At 40.3% G+C, this 22,861-nt stretch overlaps 1 long non-coding RNA gene across 2 annotated transcripts in view; it reads right to left on the reverse strand.

Moving 5' to 3' along the window:
• Positions 1-6,619: 6,619 nt before the first annotated feature.
• LOC140916870 (uncharacterized) overlaps positions 6,620-22,861 on the reverse strand; it is a 162,536-nt gene continuing 146,294 nt past the window's right edge. For both annotated transcript variants that reach the window (XR_012160678.1, XR_012160677.1), the window contains exons 2-3: positions 18,070-18,177; positions 6,620-6,755 (exon numbers count right to left, since the gene is read on the reverse strand). This is a non-coding gene — a long non-coding RNA (uncharacterized LOC140916870). The remainder of the gene's footprint in view (positions 6,756-18,069; positions 18,178-22,861) is intronic.

A 22,861-nucleotide genomic window follows, 5' to 3' on the forward strand; every position in this document is an offset into this window, starting at 1 on the left:
TAGAAGTCCCTTACTGTTTGTTAACCAATGCTTATTTTTGCTGCTCTACTTTTAAAACGTACTTTCTTAGTTAAAGAAACTAATTCAATTCCATAAATTAAAATGTGGGCCCACAGAGCAAGAAAACTGTTATTAAACATAAATACAAGGCTTTTTTTTTCTCCCAACCATTCTGAAAATATGGAAAAACACAATTCACACAGCAGATAACAGATTAGAAAATGTCAGATGCAGCCTAGAAAAAAAATCTCTAATATGAACTGATTAGGCTAAACGGTACTTTAATTAAACAAAAGAGTTCAGATTATGCCATTGGTAATACTGGTAAACCAATACCTCTTTGAAATAAAGTATCAAGAATTGCCACCTGTAACGCGATTTAATTAAACTGGCAATTCTGCATCAGTTATCTCACTAGGTGTTAACGTGGATTTCCATTACATGTTTATTTGTTATTTTCCTTAAGAAAATAAGAATTACAAAATGGCAGTATAATAACAAAGATGGAAGAAAGACTTGATTACAGTATTTCTGTATCCCTTCTCAGCACAATTGTCATTAATGATCTATTATATTATTAATAAAATCTCTCTAGATGCAGTGTTCTGTCAGGATGTTTAGGACCAGTATAAATATTCTTGATACTAAAAATATTGAGCTAAGAACCTTATGAGCTAAGAAAATTTCATCAAATTATCTGTTTCAACAGTCCATTATTAAAGTGTGCGAGGCTAGTGTCTACCTCAAACCAACTGTTTTCAAATATTAATTTTCCAAGGCAATATACCAAACATTCACTTAATCAAAATTGGAAAACACAATTTGTCCTTCCTGCAATAAATATAGATGTAAATGCATTATTGTTGCATTGCAAATGTGTATTTGCTCTCTAACTATGAAGTTGGAGAGAGAAGATGCACAAATAGTTATTATTTCTGAATATTTTAATGACATCTTAGTTCACGGGGAAAAGAAGCCATTTAATTTAGTTGTAGCTATCACCACAGTATCCAGGACATGTATTATGTCCTAATTTAAAAGTTTCATATATGATACCATGGACACAGAGAATAGAGTTCAGAAATACAGCGACCTGATTCCCTTTTTCATCAAAATGCCAGTAATTATGTTAAATTCCGCATGGCTCCACAAAATATGGCCCAAGAGTCATGTGTATATACAATATACACACTTCTACATATATATGGCATTAACCTGCAATTGTTTGCCACCATAATGTAAAACATCAATCAGCATATGTACTAATACAGTAGGTTTAAATGGGAGAAAGTAAAATTGATTTAAAATAGCAAATGTCTCAGCAATGCTTTGACATAAGGCACAATTATGTTTAATCTCAGTTATTCACTGTGCCATTTAGATGCATCTGAATATTCTGTCCACATAGGCAATCAACCTTTAAAGGACAGATGAAAACATATATTTGTACCAAAGAGAAGCAGGAAAATGTTTTACAGTTAAAACAAGAACAGAACAGGTAATCATCAAGTGATCCACCCTCTGTTGCCCAGTTCATTCCCATTCATTCCCAGTTCTGGCAAACAAAGGCTAGGGACACTATCCCTACCCATTCTGGCTAATGGCCATTGATAGACCTATCCTCCATGAATTTATCTAGTTCTTTTTTGAACCCTGTTATAGTCTTGGCCTTCAGAACATCCTCTGGCAATGAGTTCCACAGAGTGACTGTTGTGTGAAGTAGTATTTCCCTGTATTTGTTTTAAACCTGCTGCCAATTAATCTCATTGGTGACCCCTTGTTCTTGTGTTAAGAGAAGGAGTAAACAACACTTCCTAATTTGCTTTCTTCACATCCATCATGATTTTATAGACCTCTATCATATCCCCCCTTAGCTGTCCCTTTTACGCCACTCCCAGGTATGGATTTTTTACACCCCTGGCAAACAAACATAGTTAAACCAACCTAATTTTCTAGTGTAGGCCAGACCCTAGCGAGTACTTTAATATTCCCTTTTTGTATATTCATTATTTGAATCCCTCTGGATGTCACTTACAATATAATATGCTAATGTGCCCAAAGTGACTTAGAAGGCTAAGTCCCATTTTCAAAAGGGATTTAGTCCCCTAAATACCTAAGTCCAACTGAAGTTCAGTGGGACCTAGGGCTTGTCTACACTGCCCCACAGCTCAAACTATTTGATTGTGTGAACAGCAGTGTGCACCAAAGTGCTGCACTGTAATTCCCCTTTGTGGAGGCTCTGGGTGAGATCTAAAAGGTACCTAATGTAATCCTTTTCCAACAGGACTACATTAATGTAAACTAGGAACCTTTTAGTTCACACCCACAGCATCCACACAGCGGAGTTACAGCATAGCACTTTGTGTGCACTGCTATTCTCACACCCTTATAGACTGAATTGCTGGGCACCGTAGACATAGCCTTAGGCTCCTATGTGCCTAAGTCAGTTTTGAAAATGAGACTGATGTGCATTTGAAAATCTTTGCCTAAATATATAACGGTTCGATCTGGAAAGGTGATGAACAACCTAAACCCCACTTGAGACTTGAATCTCAAACTACATGACAAATCATAGGCCAGATTCTACAGTGTTTACTTCTGCATAGCTCCCATTGCTTTCAGTATGGGCTGCAAGTCTAGACCCAATGGCTATTTTATGGTTGAGCAAATGGTTTGGCAATAAAATCCAGACCATATTATTCAAAAGGATGTATTTCCATCCTGAAAATGCTTAGCACTTTTAACAGACATTAAGGTTGGATTACTTTGCTGAGCCAATCATCCAGCCATTAAAAATCCAGAGGCATATTAGCCAAATATTTCTTAGGGGACGCAGCGCACAAAGAATCAGATGTGCTAAGGATTCTTGATCTTCCCTCCCACCCAATTCCTGAAAAACAAACAGCTAAACCCAACAAATGTGTTATTAGGATAAATGTAAAGAATGTCCACCCACATATTGAATTCTGACCATAACATTTTAAGTGGATTTAGCCCAATAGCTAGGCCACGAGATGCTGATGTGTATCCAATAGTGGTAGAGGAGGAAAACAAACAGCATCTTATGAGAAAAACAAGGTAATAAGGATGTAGAAATCCTGTAGAGATTGAAAATCAGGCTCTCTAGCTCAGTCTCCTTTCCCTTCTGTCTGAATCTTTCACGGTTTGTGATCTAATCAAATGTTTTTCCTGTCATCATATGGTGATATTGGACTTACCCTAGACCTGCAACAACTTAAATGCCAATCTCTGCAATTTACCAGAGGGAAAAGATACCTGGCAAGTGTTCTGGAAGGCAATGTTCCATTTGCTATATTCCACAATCAGATACACAGCTCTATAAATTCTGCAGATAAGATTTTATAATAATGCTTAAAGTGTCATGAAAAGATGACATTTCAGTTCTTCTGCTGTGGAGGATTCTGCTTGCCCAGCAAAATCTGAATCATACACTCGCATGCATACAAGTGATATCCACGGATATGAAGCTCATTCTGAGTCCCTACTTGTTGAGCTGTATGGAAGATCTGAAGGAGGACAAAGAAGGAGATGAAGCATAAGAATTTTCACTAGATCAGAATTAAATATCTAGGCCCCAGTCCTGTAAGGAATTACAACACAGGCAGACTCCTGTTCCCAAAAGCAGCCCTTCCAGACTTAAATAAGGTTCCATGCAACTGTTTTGACCTGTTTTCAGGATCGGGGGCTTAAATGATTAGGGTGAAATTCTGTGCTGCTAGTTGCAGAGGTGCAGCACAGAACTTGCAGAGCAGGGGGAGGTTGGGCTAGAAAGGTTTTCAGCAATCTTTTCACTTTTCTGATCCTGAGCAGCTCCCTGGGTTGAAGAGCATCAGACCCTGTGCTGCCCATTACTGGCTGATTGCTGCCTAGAAAGAACATAAGAGTTTTTCTATAGCTGACAACTAACTGAACTCTTATTTAACTTGACTGACAGAGGCCTGTGTTTGGAGCTGTAGGGCCCAGACATTTTTGGTCAAGGGAGAGCTAGTGAAGGGATTTGAAGAAAGGAGTGATTGTCTGATCAACGAGTGAGGAAGAGAAGACAGAACTTTAATTTGCTTTATTATTTCTATTGTAAATAATAATTAACATGCTTGTCTGCAGTCACCTCAGAGAGACCAGGAATGGAATGGCACAGAAACAAAATCATCTAATTCCTGTGGACTGGTTGAAGAACATTGGCAGAGTTGTGTAGGGAATCCCACACTAAAGCTACCTATACTGTACCTGTTCAGTGGACAGAGGTAAATCCTTATAAACACAAAGATACCTAATTAACAGGTGTAAAAAAAACACGCTCGTACTAAAAAAAAACATTAAAAAGTTAGCATACCTATATACTGCAGACCTATGAATCTCATCTTTCTTATTTGCACTGCTGTAATTCTTTCACAATGCAGAATAGAACAAACATCATTAGTTTTCTAAAATACAGTCAATTTATTAATAGCCAAGTAGAAATGTGTTACTACTCTACAGATATGTAAACTGGGCAATTCTAGGGCTGATTTTAGATTTGTGTCAACTTTTCAGTTTTTATGCAACCTATAATTAATTAGTAATGGTATCAAATATACTATTTATTATGTACATATTTAAGATAATATTTTAGCTAATACTGGCTCAAAGCAAAGACACTTGCATATTTTAATTCAGATATAATTAAAGATCCATTAACAACTTCTCAGCGATATTAAATTCAGAAACAAGGATTCTGATTTTGAGAGGAAATTTTGAGATTTTATTTTTTTTTAAAAAGAGTAGAGAGTTGGATTCTATGGACATAATCTACCTTTCAGAAAGCATTTGATTTAGACTCAAAAGACTCATCATCAAGGTTAGTAAACATTGTGCGTTAGTGGACTTGAGCTATTAAGAACAATGTTGGATTTCAAAGACTCGCTGTGCTTGTGAGTAGATGCTGCTGAGAGTAAACAGAACTGAGTGCTGGTGGGTTGCCATGAAGGTCAGAAGAAGGATTTAATGTACTTTGCTTAAGAGAAGATTAAGTAGTTAGGTGATGAAATTTGCTAACGATACACTGAGGTCACTCATTCTGTATACAAAGGAAGAGGGATCTAAAAAATGAGAATGGATTTGGATAGGCTAGGCAAGTCCTTAATATAAAGTAATGCTTCCAAGTGTTGTGCTGGTAGGACCAGTCTGGAGTGAGGTGAAGCATGGAGCCACCCACCCCAAAGACAGCTTAAGGCAGGTACAGTACTTCTTGATGAATGGGGTCTGTATGCACATTGTACTGCCCTTGGAATGGTGCAGTACAGCTCTGCTGGCTAGGGCTGGTTGAAAACGTTCCATCATAATGGTTTTTCAACAGAAAATTGAGGTTTTGCATCAATGAAGTTTTCACAAAAAAGTACCTGATTTCCACTGAAAATGTAATATTTTGTGAAACAGTTTGATTTTGGCTGAAAACCAAACTATTTTTGTTTGTGGATGCCACAGTAGTGCCTCTCAGGAGAGGAAGTGTAGTTTCCTTTTGTCCTCATTCTCCGCTATGGACCAGGCTCTCCCTCTGGATTATCTCCCACCACCTGCCCTTACAGAGAGTGCATCATGGGAGGTTGCAGTCTTACCAAGGAGCCTGGCTTATAAAAAGAATGGGAGCATTAGGCACCTTGACAGCATTTCCAAATTGAAATATTTTGTTTTTCAATTTTTCAAAAAAAGTTGATATTCTCACTGGGGAAAAAATAAAACATTCTCCAAACAATTCTACTACTGGCTGCTGTGCAAGTGATGGGAGCAATACACCTGCTTCTTTCAGACTCTTTTGTGGTGGTTAGTGCTTCTGAGGACACAAGGAAAAAGCAGTGCCTGTATGGACCCTTGCACAGAAAGCGTAAGTGTCACAGAAAGCTTCATGTGCCCTCCCTCCTTGTTCATCTGTGCAATGGCCAGTCGCAATAGACTTTAATGTGAGGGATTATAAGTGAATAAGGCTAGAGGCAAGAAATGGCATTACATCTCAATGGTCACACTTTGTATCACAAGGTTTTAAACTAGAGAAGGATTTTGGGGGAGTGGGTGCTGGATTAAACCCTAGAATGTTTGACTGAGAGTTTTACATTGAACATGACTAAAACTTTCCATAGTGCGTCCGCTGAAGTGATCTGTAACTCACGAAAGCTTATATAATAAATAAATTTGTCAGTCTAAGGTGCCACAAGTACTCCTTTTCTTTTTGTATAAGTACAGTTATCTAATACATCAGAAGACATTATTTTATCACTGTATAATAGGACTACTCAAGCCACATGTGGAATTTAGCACGTAGGAGCCAATCACCATAATATGAGAAAGAATATGTAGTAGAAGAGTTCCAGGTGCACTCCAGTAACTCTCATAACAAGCAGAGCTTTGCTACCAACTCCCACATCCAAGTCCAGTATTGAAAATTTCTAAAGGGAACAGGCATACATATGCATGCATGCTGCAAGGCTATTTCAGTTGATGAAAATACAAACAAGGGCACAAGGAGTAAAGGAATTTAGAGAAATATTGCTTTGTACAGAGAATCCATTTGTGTGTCATATATGTGTAATAAATGAAACATATTAAAAGGAACAATGTTCAGTTGTCTCCAAAAGGCATCATTATATTTTGATGAACATTACGGTGATGCAGACTGCAAATTCCATGGAAAGGGTATGTCTGAACTTCTTGGCCTTATTCGTCATTAATATTCCTGTTGGGCATGTCCGTGTAGGATTTCACTGAAAAGAAAAAACTATAGGTATATTAATATATCCTCTTTCAGAATTCTAAATGATATTTACCTAGAGAGAGGAGAGGGTGAATTTAACCACACAAGAAGCATATATTGGTACTTTTTTGTAACTGGTCCAAAAATCCACCACTAAAGCAGAAATAAAACTATGAAGCAGAGCTGCCATCTTGTGACTGAACATTGCAATTAAAGGTTTCAGAGTAGCAGCTGTGTTAGTCTGTATCCATAAAAAGAAAAGGAGTACTCGTGGCACCTTGGAGACTAACAAATTTATAAGAGCATAAGCTTTCGTGAGCTACAGCTCACTTCATCGGATGCATTCAGTGGAAAATACAGTGGGGAGATTTGGTAACACCCATTGTTTCATGTTCTCTGTGTATATAAATCTCCCTACTGTATTTTCCACTGAATGCATCCGATGAAGTGAGCTGTAGCTCACAAAAGCTTATGCTCTTATAAATTTGTTAGTCTCTAAGGTGCCACAAGTGCTCCTTTTCTTATTGCAATTAAAATTGCACTTAGGAAAAAAGGGGTTTGAAAATTAGGAACTCTGTCTCAAATATTTGCATCTTTCACAAAGTATTATTCATGGATCATTTGCTGGTGCCCCCAATTCAGCCAGGTATTTAAGCACAAGTCTAACTTGAAGTATGCAAAAAGTCCGGTTGGTTGGAACTACTCACCTTTAAAATGATGCATGTGCTTAAGTACCTTTCTGAATTATGGCCATGATACCATTTTCTCCTGCTTTAGTTTCACATTAAAAGAGGGGAAAATACATTGAATACTTTCCAAATATTCCTTCTCCATATAAGTAATTTCTGTGAATGAAAGGTGGTTCAGGTGGTTAAGTATAATAGTAAAGCCTCTGTGTTCAATTCTGGCCCACAATACAAAAAGCTGATAACCCCTGTGTGAGCATAGGATTTGTCTATATAGTACTGCTCCTTTTAATCAAGACTCCCATTGACTTATGCATGCACAGGATCAGGCCACACAGGTCTATTAAGATATTATGAACAAAATAATAGACACAATCCTGCACAACCTGTCATCTAAGTAGCATTTAAATTGTATTATTTGCATATCCTCATGAGTAAGGATTTGCAGATCTGAGTTCTAAATCTTTGATAGAAGTACCAGGGTCCAATTTGAAGCTCTGGATGTGGAGCAATCTGTATAGAAATGGTCAATGAATTCCTGAGTGAACACTGAGGAGAAGAGCAAGAAAGGGAAATAAAATAAATCCCCAAAAGATAGCTATGTAACCTGGATTGCAGATTTCTGTTCCTAACATATATGCTGTCCCTAATTTCAGTTGAGATGTGCTTTTCTGACCACAAAGAAAATATTTTGCCCATTGCTCTGTGATACTTCATTTTCCCCAATATAAAGTCTCTCAAAAAGATATCACAGACAGGAAGTATTCACCAATATATAAGAATTTTGCACAAACAATTTAATATTTGTTTAAATTAAAAATAGGTGCTGCAAAATAGATGTTGGGAGTGCGTGTACAATACAGAAGTACTTGAATATACATCAGTTTGGTTTAAATCAGGAAGATGATGTTGGTTGAAAACCAACATTAACACTTTTAAAAGTAGGTCCTATTGGTTCCTTCCAGATTTTAATAATAAAATATCCCAGTTTATAGCTAGATATGTACATTCTGTGTCATTAAACTTGACTTTTCAGAGATAAAAGAAAAACCTAATTAAAATGAAAGCAAAAACGGATCATATTTAGCATTGCCACTTTCCTGGTCTACTTTGTAACTAAATGTCTTGTACTGATAGACTTCCCTGCCTTTCCTCTTGTGACAAAAGCTGAGCCTCACCTGCTTCCTCTGCATGTGATGCAGAACTTACATTCATTTTTGGCTTTTGGCCCAAGGGTAAACGACAGGCAGCATAAGAAAGGTTATACTTCTATCAGTAACCAAGGACTTTTCATATTATAATCTTGCATAAGGTATGAAAATGGGAGGTTATATATGGTACCAGTGGCATAAAGACAGAGAATATAAATTAATAAGATTAAGTAATAACTTTATATGGATGAAGCACGATCATGTCTTTTCTTAAGATTATTTAAGAAAGGCCCTAATTGTACAATGTATAGATGTCATAATGTTCAAGCTAATGACTTAGATCTATTAGCTTGAGATAAGACTCTCATATAATTCTTTAAAAGGCACCTTTATATATAGGCGAGTGTCACTTTAGTGAAATTAACATTTTGAATGTCTTTTATAATACTTTGTTACTGAATGAAAGTGTTAGGTGTCTGAGAATTAACACTAACTGAAATCTGCAATAGCCTCAAAATCTCTGTCTGCTAGTTTTCTGTCAAACCCTGTCTTGAAGGCTGTAACTGGGCTCCACTTCTCTCCTCCACTGGGGCAGAACCTGGCACAATTATTGAGGGGAGGTGGCTTGTGTCTCAGCAACTTTTGGGTGCTGACAGCAGTTTTGTTCCTGGCATAGGCTGAGTAGCCCTGAGAAGATCCCTAAATTGCATTTCCACTGCCATGACCTCTACAAACCTTGAAGCAGATGGAGACTAGTCAGAAACTCCCGCAACCAGCCCCATGTGCCATTGGCATGCATGGTCCCATGTCATCCCAGCACATATGTACCTCTGCAGAGCATACCCTTGTGCCAACAACCCTTGCAAGATGAAGTGTAGAACTAGCATGATAGGGAGGCTCCCTGCAACAAAGGTATTTCCTCACATAATCATCAGTTAATTCATGTCTAAGGTACCCAGACTTCTAGGAACTCCAGACTTTGGGCCAGACCAAGGTTCCATTGAAGTCACTGGTAATACTAATATGCTTTGTAGTGGAGTTGGATCAGACTCTTAATTAAGAAGTCAACTTACATAAATAATTGACTAACATAGCAGCAAATACCATAAACTTTATATTTTAGTTAGTACATTGAATAGATGCTTCTTTAATGTTGGATTTTAAATAGTATGATCTTTAAGTATGGGTTATTTTTTATCAAATAGTTAATAGCTAATATGATAATTGGGGATTTTTAATCCAACTTAAACATCCATATATGTCCTTGAAGATTTACATATTCAAAGTAATGCAATTATAATTTTAGTGCTTGTGTATTTTTAAGTTAATCACATGGCATGCAAATATATCCTTGCATGTATTTAAAGAGACATTCTTAAGCAGTTTGTGTGTCAAAATGTAACTTACTGTCAAGGTTCCTCCCCCACTCTGAACTCTAGGGTACAGATGTGGGGACCTGCATGAAAAACCTCCTAAGCTTATCTTTACCAGCTTAGGTCAAAACTTCCCCAAGGTACAAAATATTACCCCCGTTATCCTTGGAATGGCCGCTACCACCACCAAACTAATACTGGTTACTGGGGAAGAGCTGTTTGGACGCGTCCTTCCCCCCAAAATACTTCCCAAAACCTTGCACCCCACTTCCTGGACAAGGTTTGGTAAAAAGCCTCACCAATTTGCATAGGTGACCACAGACCCAAACCCTTGGATCTGAGAACAATGAAAAAGCATTCAGTGTTTTACAAGAAGACTTTTAATAAAAAATAGAAGTAAATAGAAATAAAGAAATCCCCCCTGTAAAATCAGGATGGTAGATATCTTACAGGGTAATTAGATTCAAAAACATAGAGAACCCCTCTAGGCAAAACCTTAAGTTACAAAAAAGATACACAGACAGAAATAGTTATTCTATTCAGCACAATTATTTTCTCAGCCATTTAAAGAAATCATAATCTAACACATACCTAGCTAGATTACTTACTAAAAGTTCTAAGACTCCATTCCTGTTCTGTCCCCGGCCAAGACGACTACAGACAGACACACAAACCCTTTGTTTCTCTCCCTCCTCCCAGCTTTTGAAAGTATCTTGTCTCCTCATTGGTCATTTTGGTCAGGTGCCAGCGAGGTTACCTTTAGCTTCTTAACCCTTTACAGGTGAGAGGAGCTTTCCCCTGGCCAGGAGGGATTTCAAAGGGTTTTACCCTTCCCTTTATATTTATGACACGCCCCCCAAATCTCAGCTAGGGTGAAACACTGGCTGGGATTTCTTCCTGGAGCTCTAGGAAAACAGAGTTAATAAGACACATGCATCTCTAAATATACTACCAAGTACATAAAGACTAACAATATTTTCCACATCTCAAGGACGATTTTAACCAGTTGATTCTGGGAAACTTTCACGGGAGAGTGCATCAGCCACTTTGTTAGAAGCTCCTGAGATGTGTTGGATGTCGAAATCAAAATCTTGGAGAGCTAAACTCCACCGAAGAAGTTTTCTGTTAGTTTCTTTGACGGTGTGAAGCCACTTTAGTGCAGCATGGTCGGTTTGCAGGTGGAAACGCCGTCCCCAAACATATGGGCGTAGCTTTTCCAGAGCGTAGACAATGGCATAACATTCTTTTTCAGTGACTGACCAGTTGCTTTCCCTCTCAGACAGTTTTTTGCTGAGAAACACTACAGGGTGGAATTCTTGATCAGGTCCTTTCTGCATTAAAACTGCTCCCACACCACGCTCGGATGCATCTGTGGTTACTAGGAACGGTTTGTCAAAGTCTGGGGCCCTTAGTACAGGGTCAGACATGAGTGTCGCTTTAAGCTTGTTAAAGGCCTTCTGACACTTTCCGGTCCACTGAACAGCATTTGGCTGTTTCTTTTTGGTTAGGTCTGTCAGTGGGGCAGCGATTTGGCTGTAGTGCGGTACAAATCGTCTGTAATAACCGGCCAAGCCTAAGAAGGATTGAACCTGTTTCTTTGACTTTGGGACAGGCCACTTTTGGATAGCATCCACTTTGGCCTGTAGGGGGCTGATAGTTCCTTGACCCACCTGGTGTCCAAGGTAAGTCACTCGGTTTAGGCCTATTTGACACTTCTTAGCCTTAACAGTTAGTCCTGCCTCCCTTATGCGCTCAAGGACTTTTTGTAGATGTTCCAGGTGGTCTGCCCAGGAATCCGAAAATATGGCCACATCGTCAAGGTAGGCGACTGCATATTCTCCTAATCCCGCTAGGAGACCATCTACAAGTCTTTGGAAAGTGGCGGGTGTATTTCGCAGCCCGAAAGGGAGTACATTAAATTCATACAGCCCGAGATGTGTGATGAAGGCTGACCTTTCCTTGGCAGATTCATCTAGCGGTACCTGCCAGTACCCCTTGGTTAAGTCCAAGGTAGAGATGAACTGGGCCCTTCCCAGTTTCTCTAATAGTTCATCTGTGCGTGGCATGGGATAGTTGTCTGGGCGAGTTACAGCATTTAGCTTACGGTAGTCCACGCAAAAACGTATTTCCCCATCTGGTTTGGGAACTAGAACCACTGGAGATGCCCATGCACTTTCAGAGGGGCGGATTACACCCATCTGTAACATATCCTGGATCTCCCGTTCTATAGCAGTTTTAGCTTGAGGAGACACCCGGTAAGGGTGGACCCTAATTGGGTGAGCATTACCTGTGTCAATGGAGTGGTATGCCCGTTCAGTCAGTCCTGGGGTGGCTGAGAACGTTGGCGCGTAGCTAGTGCACAGCTCCTGGATCTGCTGTCGCTGCATACGCCCAAGGGTCATGGAGAGGTTCACCTCTTCCACACCACCAGCACATTTCCCTTCGTAGTAAACACCTTCAGGCCACTCAGCGTCGTCTCCTCCCTGGGCTGTAAACTGACAAACCTTTAATTCTCTGGAATAAAAGGGCTTTAGAGAATTAATATGGTACCCCTTAGGCTTTCGGTTGGAGGTGGGGAATGCTATGAGATAATTAACAGCTCCCAGGCGCTCCTGGACCACGAATGGCCCTTCCCACGATGCTTCCATTTTATGGGCCTGGAGCGCCTTTAAGACCATGACCTGGTCTCCTACTTTGAAGGAACGCTCTCTGGCATGTTTATCATACCAGGCTTTTTGCTCTTTTTGAGCATCCTGTAAGTTTTCTCTAGCAAGGGCTAAAGAGGTTCGGAGGGTGTTTTGTAGGTTGGTTACAAAGTCCAGAATGTTAGTTCCTGGAGAAGGTGTAAATCCCTCCCATTGCTGCTTCACCAACTGCAATGGCCCCTTAACCTCACGGCCATATACAAGTTCAAATGGGGAAAACCCTAAACTGGGATGTGGTACAGCTCTGTAGGCAAAGAGCAACTGCTGCAATACTAGGTCCCAATCATTGGAGTGCTCATTTACGAATTTACGTATCATGGCCCCCAAAGTTCCATTAAACTTCTCCACCATGCCATTTGTTTGATGATGGTAAGGAGTGGCAACCAAGTGATTTACCCCATGAGCTTCCCAAAGGTTTTTCATAGTTCCTGCCAGGAAATTAGTCCCTGCATCTGTGAGGATGTCGGAGGGCCAACCTACCCTGGCAAAAATGTCTGCTAGTGCCTGGCACACACTTTTAGCCCTGGTGTTGCTTAGAGCTACTGCTTCCAGCCATCGGGTGGCAAAATCCATGAAAGTCAGTATGTACTGCTTTCCTCTGGGTGTCTTTTTCGGAAAAGGACCCAGAATATCCACAGCTACTCGCTGAAATGGAACTTCAATGATGGGGAGTGGCTGGAGAGGAGCTTTGACCTGGTCTTGGGGTTTTCCCACTCTTTGGCACACCTCACAAGACTGGACATAGGTAGAAACATCCTTGCCCATTCCCTCCCAGTGGAATGACCCCCCCAAACGGTCTTTGGTCCTGTTCACCCCAGCATGGCCACTAGGGTGATCATGGGCTAAGCTCAAGAGCTTGGCCCGGTATTTAGTTGGAACTACCAACTGTCTCTGAGGATGCCAGTCTTCCTGGTGTCCCCCAGAAAGAGTTTCCTTGTATAAAAGTCCTCTTTCTACAACAAACCTGGATCTATTAGAAGAGCTGAGAGGCGGTGGGTTGCTCCGTGCCGCCGTCCAAGCTCTCTGGAGGCTTTCATCTGCTTCCTGTTCGGTCTGGAACTGTTCCCTTGATGCTGGAGACATCAGTTCCTCATGGGATTGTGGACCTAGGCTTGGTCCCTCTGGAAGCGATATAGGGGATGGAGCTGTTTCTGTTGACTGTGAACCGCTCTCCGCTGGTGCACTATGTTGGGATTCAGGCTCCGGCTGAGCCTCTTGTGTAGGGTTATCGGCTGCTGCCAGTTCAGGTTCGGTGGGGCCCTCTGGTGTTGAGGTTGCAAGTACTGGATTCAGTGCTGACACGGGGTCTGGTGTTGGTTGTTTGGCTGGTTCCGGTTCTGGGACTGGTTCCGTCTGGGTCTCTGGGACTGGATCCACTACTGCTGTTGCAGACATTGGCCTGGGGTCCAGGTCCATCACCTCTGACTGGGTCCTGATAGAAGTTTCCGGAACAGAGCTAGGCCTCACGGCTTGTTTAGCCTGGTTGCGGGTGACCATTCCCACCCTCTTGGCCTGCTTCACATGATTGGCCAAGTCTTCCCCCAACAGCATGGGGATGGGATAATCATCATAGACTGCAAAAGTCCACATTCCTGACCAGCCCTTGTACTGGACAGGCAACTTGGCTGTAGGCAAATTGAAAGAGTTGGACTTGAAGGGTTGAATCGTCACTTGGATCTCTGGGTTGATTAAATTGGGGTCCACTAAGGAAGCATGGATAGCTGACACTTGTGCTCCGGTGTCCCTCCACGCGGTGACTTTCTTCCCACCCACACTCACAGTTTCCCTCCGCTCCAAGGGTATCTGGGAGGTATCTGGGCCTGTGGACCTCTGGTGTGATTCCGGTGCAATGAACTGTAATCTGTTGGGGTTCTTGGGGCAGTTGGCCTTTACATGCCCCAGCTCGTTACATTTAAAACATCGTCCAGCTGACGGGTCACCGGGGTGAGGAGGGTTGCTGGAGAACGGGGTGGTGGGACGATAAGGGGTCTGGAGGGTTCTTTGGGAGGTAGGTGGGGCTTTGGGCGGCCCCCGGTAATAGGGTGTGGTCTGGGGTGGTCCCTTCTGGTCTCCGCTCCAACTGCGACCAGTTTTCTTCTTCTCTGCCACCTCCACCCATCTGGCTCCAATCTCTCCTGCCTCAATTACAGTTTTGGGTTTCCCATCTAGGATGTATCTTTCTATTTCCTCAGGAACACCCTCTAAGAATTGTTCCATTTGCATTAGGAAGGGCAAATTTACTGGAGATTCAACACTTGCTCCTGATATCCAGGCATCCCAATGTTTTACAATGTGGTAGGCATGTCGGGTAAATGACATGTCTGGTTTCCACCTTAGGGCTCTGAACCTCCGACGAGACTGCTCGGGTGTTATCCCCATTCTGACTCTCGCCTTGGATTTAAACAGTTCATACTTGTTCATGTGTTCTTTAGGCATTTCAGCTGCCACCTCAGCTAAGGGTCCACTGAGCTGCGGCCTCAGCTCTACCATGTAGTGGTCAGTAGAGATGTTGTACCCAAGGCAGGCCCTTTCGAAGTTTTCTAAGAAGGCCTCAGTATCATCACCTGCCTTGTAGGTGGGGAACTTTCTGGGATGGGAAGTGGTACCTGGAGAAGGATTGCTAGGGTTTGTTGGTATATTCTGCTGGGCCTTTATCCTCTCCATCTCCTCCACATGCTTCCTCTCTTTTTCCTTCTCCTCCTCCACATGCTTCCTCTCTTTTTCCCTCTCCTCCTCCACATGCTTCCTTGCCTCCATTTCCCTCTTGTGGGCAGCCTCTTGGTGTTGTTCTGCCTCCCTTTCTTGTTCCTTCTTCAGCTGCATGAGTTCTATCTGTCTTTCATGTTCCCTTTGTTTTTCCTCAGCCTGAAATTTGGCTAATTCCAGCTGTAGTCGAGCTGAGGATTTGGCCATTCTAACCTCTCTGTTTTTAACTAACTTTACACCCGAGGTTTAGAAATAAACAAACAAAACTTGGCTGTAATTTTTTGCTGTGCTGGAATAGAATACCTATTCTCTGATAGTGATTGTCAGCCTACAGAAAAAGACAATTCCCTTGTCTCTGCTCTGGGCCCAAATTAAAGCAAAAAACCTCGAACTACTTGGGAACCTGCTTACCCAGCCCAAAGAAAAAAAAAAATTCTTTTCAAACCTGTGCTCCTTGTAAAACAAAACAAAAAAAAAATCAAAATCCTAAAAAAAAAACCTGCCACTTTTGTCTCCAGGCAAATGGGTAGAGCACACACCCCCTATTTACTTTTAGGAAGAAAAGAGAAAAAAAAAAAAACCTCTGGGTTGGAAGACTGTGAATTTCCCTGCAGGAGTTAAGTACCCTGCCTCCAGGCAAAGAAAATCTGCAATTCACAAGATAATCCCCTTTTGTCTCTCCTTGGCCACAAAGCAGAGAGAAACCAAGCTGCTTTCAGTTTCAAAGCTGCCTTCTGGACTTCCTAAAAATTCCTTTTTAAAATCTGTATTTCTAGTTCAAAAAATCTCAACTGGATCTCAAAATGATTTCAGGTTAATCCCACCACTGTGCCACCATGTCAAGGTTCCTCCCCCACTCTGAACTCTAGGGTACAGATGTGGGGACCTGCATGAAAAACCTCCTAAGCTTATCTTTACCAGCTTAGGTCAAAACTTCCCCAAGGTACAAAATATTACCCCCGTTATCCTTGGAATGGCCGCTACCACCACCAAACTAATACTGGTTACTGGGGAAGAGCTGTTTGGACGCGTCCTTCCCCCCAAAATACTTCCCAAAACCTTGCACCCCACTTCCTGGACAAGGTTTGGTAAAAAGCCTCACCAATTTGCATAGGTGACCACAGACCCAAACCCTTGGATCTGAGAACAATGAAAAAGCATTCAGTGTTTTACAAGAAGACTTTTAATAAAAAATAGAAGTAAATAGAAATAAAGAAATCCCCCCTGTAAAATCAGGATGGTAGATATCTTACAGGGTAATTAGATTCAAAAACATAGAGAACCCCTCTAGGCAAAACCTTAAGTTACAAAAAAGATACACAGACAGAAATAGTTATTCTATTCAGCACAATTATTTTCTCAGCCATTTAAAGAAATCATAATCTAACACATACCTAGCTAGATTACTTACTAAAAGTTCTAAGACTCCATTCCTGTTCTGTCCCCGGCCAAGACGACTACAGACAGACACACAAACCCTTTGTTTCTCTCCCTCCTCCCAGCTTTTGAAAGTATCTTGTCTCCTCATTGGTCATTTTGGTCAGGTGCCAGCGAGGTTACCTTTAGCTTCTTAACCCTTTACAGGTGAGAGGAGCTTTCCCCTGGCCAGGAGGGATTTCAAAGGGTTTTACCCTTCCCTTTATATTTATGACACTTACCTAAAGCCTTGTGTACACAGCCCTGCAGTGCAGACTATGGGGGCACAAGTTGCGGTGGGGACTAAAGTGTTGTGCTGTAACTGCCTTACGTAGGCCCAGAGTGTGCAAACTAAAGGGTATCCAGTTTGTGTTAACATAGTCCTGTTTCAACCAGTATGTTAACATAATGTTCAAACTTACATATATAAACTGTTTTTTTCCCCAAGGAAGTATGCTGTGTGCACACATTCACATATTTATACAGGCAAACAGATAATTAATGTTTTGTATATTTATAAATAATTTTATGTATAATTATATAACCAGTTTAAAAAAAAACATGTTAAAAACATTAAGGTTACAAAATCAAGAACTCAAAAGTTAAGAAATGCCAGAATTAAGGTTGCTTGTTGCAACCTAAATTCACCTCCCTCCCCTTACACTTATGATACGGTCTTTATTTACATCTTCAGATACTACTTTTTCCACTGGGCCTTGCCTCATTCAGCGTACAAAATGGGCAGTGATCATTTGTTTGGCTATGTCTACACTACCACGGTAAGTCAACCTACGCTACACAACTCCAGCTACGTGAATAACATAGCTTTAGTCGATATACCTTAGGTCGAGTTACCGCGGGGTGTCGATGGGAGAAAATCTCCTGTCGACTTAACCTTACTCTTCTCATCAGGGGTAGAGTACAGGGGTTGACTGGAGAGCAATCTGCAGTCGATTTGGTGGGGTCTTTATTAGACCCACTAAATCGACTGCTGGAGGATTGATCTCAGAGTGTTGATACCGGCTGTAGTATAGACCTGCCCTTTGTCTGCTCTTTGTGTGGCTCTATTCCTTATTTATGGCACATTATTCAAACCCTTCAAAATTGTTAATTTCCTCCTGGTTTTTCTATGGCACTCTTCACTATCATGTCTGAGTGCTTCACAAACATTAATGAACTTATCTTCATAATGCGCCTGTAATATAGATGGGGAATGGAGTCAGAGAGATCAAGATCCAAAGTAGCCGCTAAATTTGGGTGCCCAATTTGATTTTTCAGAGTACTTACCACTATATAACACTTTCAATGTTCAAAGCATAGCTCCCATTGACTTCAGTTGCATTGTGAACTCTCAGCACTTCTGCATATCAGATCACAGGGTCTCAAGTCAGGCACCTAGAAAAACATAAGTAGTGACTGCCTGTGGAAAGCTTGGTTTAAGAGATTTGCTTAGCATCACATAGAAACTCTCTGGCAGAAGTAGGGGTAGAATCCAGATCCCCAGGGTAGCATTCAACTGCCTTAACCAAGAGACCCTACTTGGCAAATTTGGCAGGAAACACAACGCTGTTTTCAATTTTCTAAAGGCAATTTTTGTATAATAGTTCTAAAAATACATTAAAACTTTTTTGAAAGCACTCGACAGCATTGCTCTAAACCTGTCAGGCCAGATCCTTGAAGTCAATGGAACGACACAGATTTTCACTAGCTGAGGATCTGGGATGTAATGAGTAAATCTCATACTTGATTGACAATTAATAGATACCTGCCATCTTACATCTAAAGTTTGTGATTAAGTGAGAAATGTCAAAGATTTGACAGGGGTGTTGGGAACTGTATAACACCCTTTGGATGGCTAAACCGTGTGCAATGCTTTGAAAATTAGGGGGTTGGAGCATCACTGCAGTACTTTCAGAAAGTACATTTTGTGAATCATTAGATAAAATCTGAACTGAAGTAATGCACTGCAACAAGTTATAGTCAAATAATCCCAGCCTTCTAAGCGCATTGATCTTTCTAATTCTTATCCTCAATGATTAGGTGACATCTGACAAGTAGATGCACTGAATTACTGCTGTAGAGAATTATTTCAGTGAGTGACGCAACCTTTCATATAAAACTGTGTAAGATGTAATTTGAAGCTGGCCCTTTGAAACGTTGAGTAGTAGTGTTAGCTGAACAGTGTGGGTCAAATAGATTAAACTGCACCTGTGTACTAGACAATTAGCCATTAAAATACTCCATCAAATTGTTTAGAAATCCTTTATATTTCTTCATAGACATTTCAAAAAGGGTTTGATATGCCCAGGATGTGTTCTTACTTTCCTTGCTTATGCAGAAATGGAACTGAAAGCCAACTCAATTATTGTAGGTTATAGGTTCTCTCCTTCAATTTTGTCAACAAGTGATGATAGTCATGTCATTTCCAAGAATCTGGGCTTTTATCTTGGCATGTCTGTGACTATCTGGAAGTTCATCATTTTCAATTTCGTAACGTCTGACAGCCATAAGTAATATCACTTTCCCACCTCAAGTGTTAGGAGTTTTAGATAGCTGAAAATACTACTGTATATTTACTGTGTAAAGGTATATAAATATCCAATAGTATTGATACATGTCCTCATTGTCAGAGAAGCTAGCACATACAGCTCCCATTAAAATAAAAGCACAACTATTTTTACTATACCGCCCAACACTACAGAGATGCACTCCCAAAGCACCTTCAACAAGAACTCAGTTCTTGAATCCTACCGCAGCTTTAACCAGTATCATTATACCAGCACATACCTGAATTAACATTTGATATCATTTCTGCCCACACACACTTTGGATCAATATCCAGTTTGAATACAACTCCTGACTCTTTGAATTTTGTCCAATACTAATAATAAAATGTGGAGTATAAATCAATGTATTTGGGCCACTAAAAATGAAGTATATTATAAGTGCTTTACTATTTTATATCTCAGAAACCTGATTTTAAGAAGTGCTGAGTGTATGTGTAGGAGTGGGTGAGGAAACCATTAACCCTAGAAAACATAGGGGAAGGGGAAAATCTGGATCTGGCCATCCCTTCAAAGAGATAGTAGGCTGACGCCATTCCTCTGAGATACACAACAGGGGTGTAAATTCCTGTGTAACCCCCTTTTAGGGCACAGTTTTGGTATGTGGGGTCTGTGGAGGACAGGACCTATTTGACATTTGCATTCCTGGGTTTGGATCCAGTTGCCCACAAAAGCCAGAAATTAAGTCCAGATCTCCACATCCCTGGAAGCTCATAAATGTTTGGATCCTGACTTTCAGTTCAGCACTCTCTCTCTTGGAATGAGCTGCTAGCTGCTCCTGCACTCAGAGGCTATGGTTAGAATGAAATTACAGGTTCAGGTCTGACCAAGATATATGTGTGACTGTAATTGTGAACTGACCCAATTCAGTCCTCAAATGAGCTTTACTCCAAGTTTCATGAGGAATATAAGGATTCACCATGGCTAAATGTCTGAGCAGTGCACCATGCAAGCATTCTGTCCTGAGATGAAGTAAGGATTCTTGTTTTGCTATTGGCCCTGAATATTGAACTTTGGGCACATAAAATAAGAGGCAATGTTTTTAAATTTTAGGATGCAAAGAATGACAAGAGCTACCCCATCACCCATCCTTTTATTTTTAAGGTCAGTTCCAGTGTAAGATTAAGTATAGTTATAGCTTCTGGCTACTTTGATGCAGGCTCTTTGTTAGCCATATGTTATATCAGCACATCTTTCTGATGCTTTCAGTATTCACACTTTCTGAAAAGTCACTTAGCGTGCAAGACAAAGTTACTTTTAAAACATGAACACCTTTGTCCAGTGAGTCAAGATTTTCATAAGGTGAATGCCCAAATATTTTGCATTCAGTAGTATGTACTTTTCTCACAGCTGACAGTGAATATCTCCCAAAATTAACACAAACAGTGCAAAAAATACTGCTTTTCAGGTACTAGTGACATAGTTATTTTTTGCAAAGAGAGAGACAGATCCCTTCTTAATGTACCCATCTTGTCCCAAATTGTCTTCTTTTCCTGATGGGAAAATTCTGCCATATAGTACCTTAAGTTTGGGTAACAAGTCTGAGACCACTGGCTACATGCTGCTCAACCCAAAGATACACAGCTTCAGACAGCTAGAAAGTACATACCATTGAATTTTGAGAAAATTACTAAGTGAATTATGATTTTTGGAAAGTTAAAAGATATTAATTTGAAGTTCACAAAATGTTCAACATGTATATGTGAAACCTCAGAGCTACTTGCTGATGCTACAGATAACATAGAACAGATATTACAGTTGGAACTTTTGGCACAAAATGGGAAAAGTCCTTCATCATGCAGAAATTTAATAAGCAAAATTTACTAGAAATAGCCGCATGTGAATTTTGTACTTTATGTGTTTTATGACTTTTGCAGCTGCTGCACTGAAGCTGTTCAGCTGAGCACAGGCTTAATAAAAAATGTAATGGCAAAATTGATCAGTATATTCATTTTTATTCAAATAGGTCTAAAAGCTCAGCCAATTCCACACTGTATGCATAAAAGTAGAGTGTAAACTAACAGGTTGTGAGGAAGAAACTTCTCCACTAATATAGATGGATGTGATTTGAATGCCCCCACTGTCTATAAGAGACAGTCACTATCAATCTATACTTAACAGTAGGTCAGTACCTAGTCTCCAACATCAGCATGCATTTTCAAAACTTGTAGGGGTGTAATATGGAGAGCTGAAGCTCATGGAAGTTTGTTACTGAGTTGAGAAAAAGGTAAGAAGCAAGAGCATAACTGACTATATATACCCCATCAGGATTTGTCCCTCTTTTGTAATTTTACTTTTTCAAATTTTGTTGAATGCTGTTCATATAAAAGTCATACCCCTCCCAGACATTGACTCTGTTTTAAGCTTGAATGTTTTTATTTCTCAACAGAAATAAATATAATTTATTTTCAGAAGACAGAGAATAAAAGCATTAGCTAAGGTCTGTCTTACAGTGAATAAATGCTTTGCAAACATTTTCACAGAGATTTACCATGCACCCCAATCCTGACCTGCTTGCTAATCCAGTCTGGTGTCTATTGAATAGAGTTAATCAGTCATTATGCATTGTGTACATTGCTTGTGACATATAAACCAACACTCATTCAGGATTATTATGACACCATGTGTGTGTCCTAAATAGAGCTGGGTGACATTTTTCAGGTGAAAGCTTTTTCAATGAAAAATGCAGATTCAGGGACATCAAAATATTTCACAAATTCATGTTGTTTTTGCCAGACTGTTTTGATCAGAAAAAAATCCAAGAAACCCAATCAAAAGCATTTTCTTTTGACATTTTTGAAATAAAGTTTTGGGTTTTAGTTTGGAAATTATGTCAAAAAATTTTATTTTAAATGTTTTTTAAAAGCAAAAAACATTCAATCAAAATGAAACTTTTTTTGACCCAAAATGCATTTTTCTCAACTTTTCAACTGAAAATTATGGAAAAAGTTGTTTTAAGTTCAACCCCAAACAATTATATATATATATATATATATATATATACACACATACACACATATATATATTCTGAATTGCCAGTGAACAAAAAAAATCTGTTATTCACCCCCACCCTAGTCCCAATCAACATGGGCCTGATTCATCATTGTGTGGCAACAATATAGACTCAGACTTTAAGACCAAAAGGGACCATTTTACTCAGGTGTGCTGGAACAATTCGAACAGTGGGGGTGCTGAGAGCCATTGAACCAAACTGTAAACTCTGCCAGGGAGTGTGGCAGCACTCCCAGCACCTATGATTGTGATCATCTAGTTTCACCCCCACCAGAGAACTTCCATCACCCCCTTCCGTAATAGACCCCCGAGTTACTGATGTCCTCAAATAATGATTTAAAGACTTGAAGGTACAGAAAATCTACCATTTATTCTAGTTTAAATCAGCAAGTAACCCATAACACGTGTTGGAGAGGAAGGTGAAAACTCTCCAGCGTCTCTGCCAATCTGATTGGAGAAAAATTTCTTTGAATATGGCAAGCAGTTAGACCCTGAGCATGTTG

This window comes from Lepidochelys kempii, chromosome 9, assembly GCF_965140285.1.
Source record: "Lepidochelys kempii isolate rLepKem1 chromosome 9, rLepKem1.hap1, whole genome shotgun sequence".
NCBI lineage: Eukaryota > Metazoa > Chordata > Testudines > Cheloniidae > Lepidochelys > Lepidochelys kempii.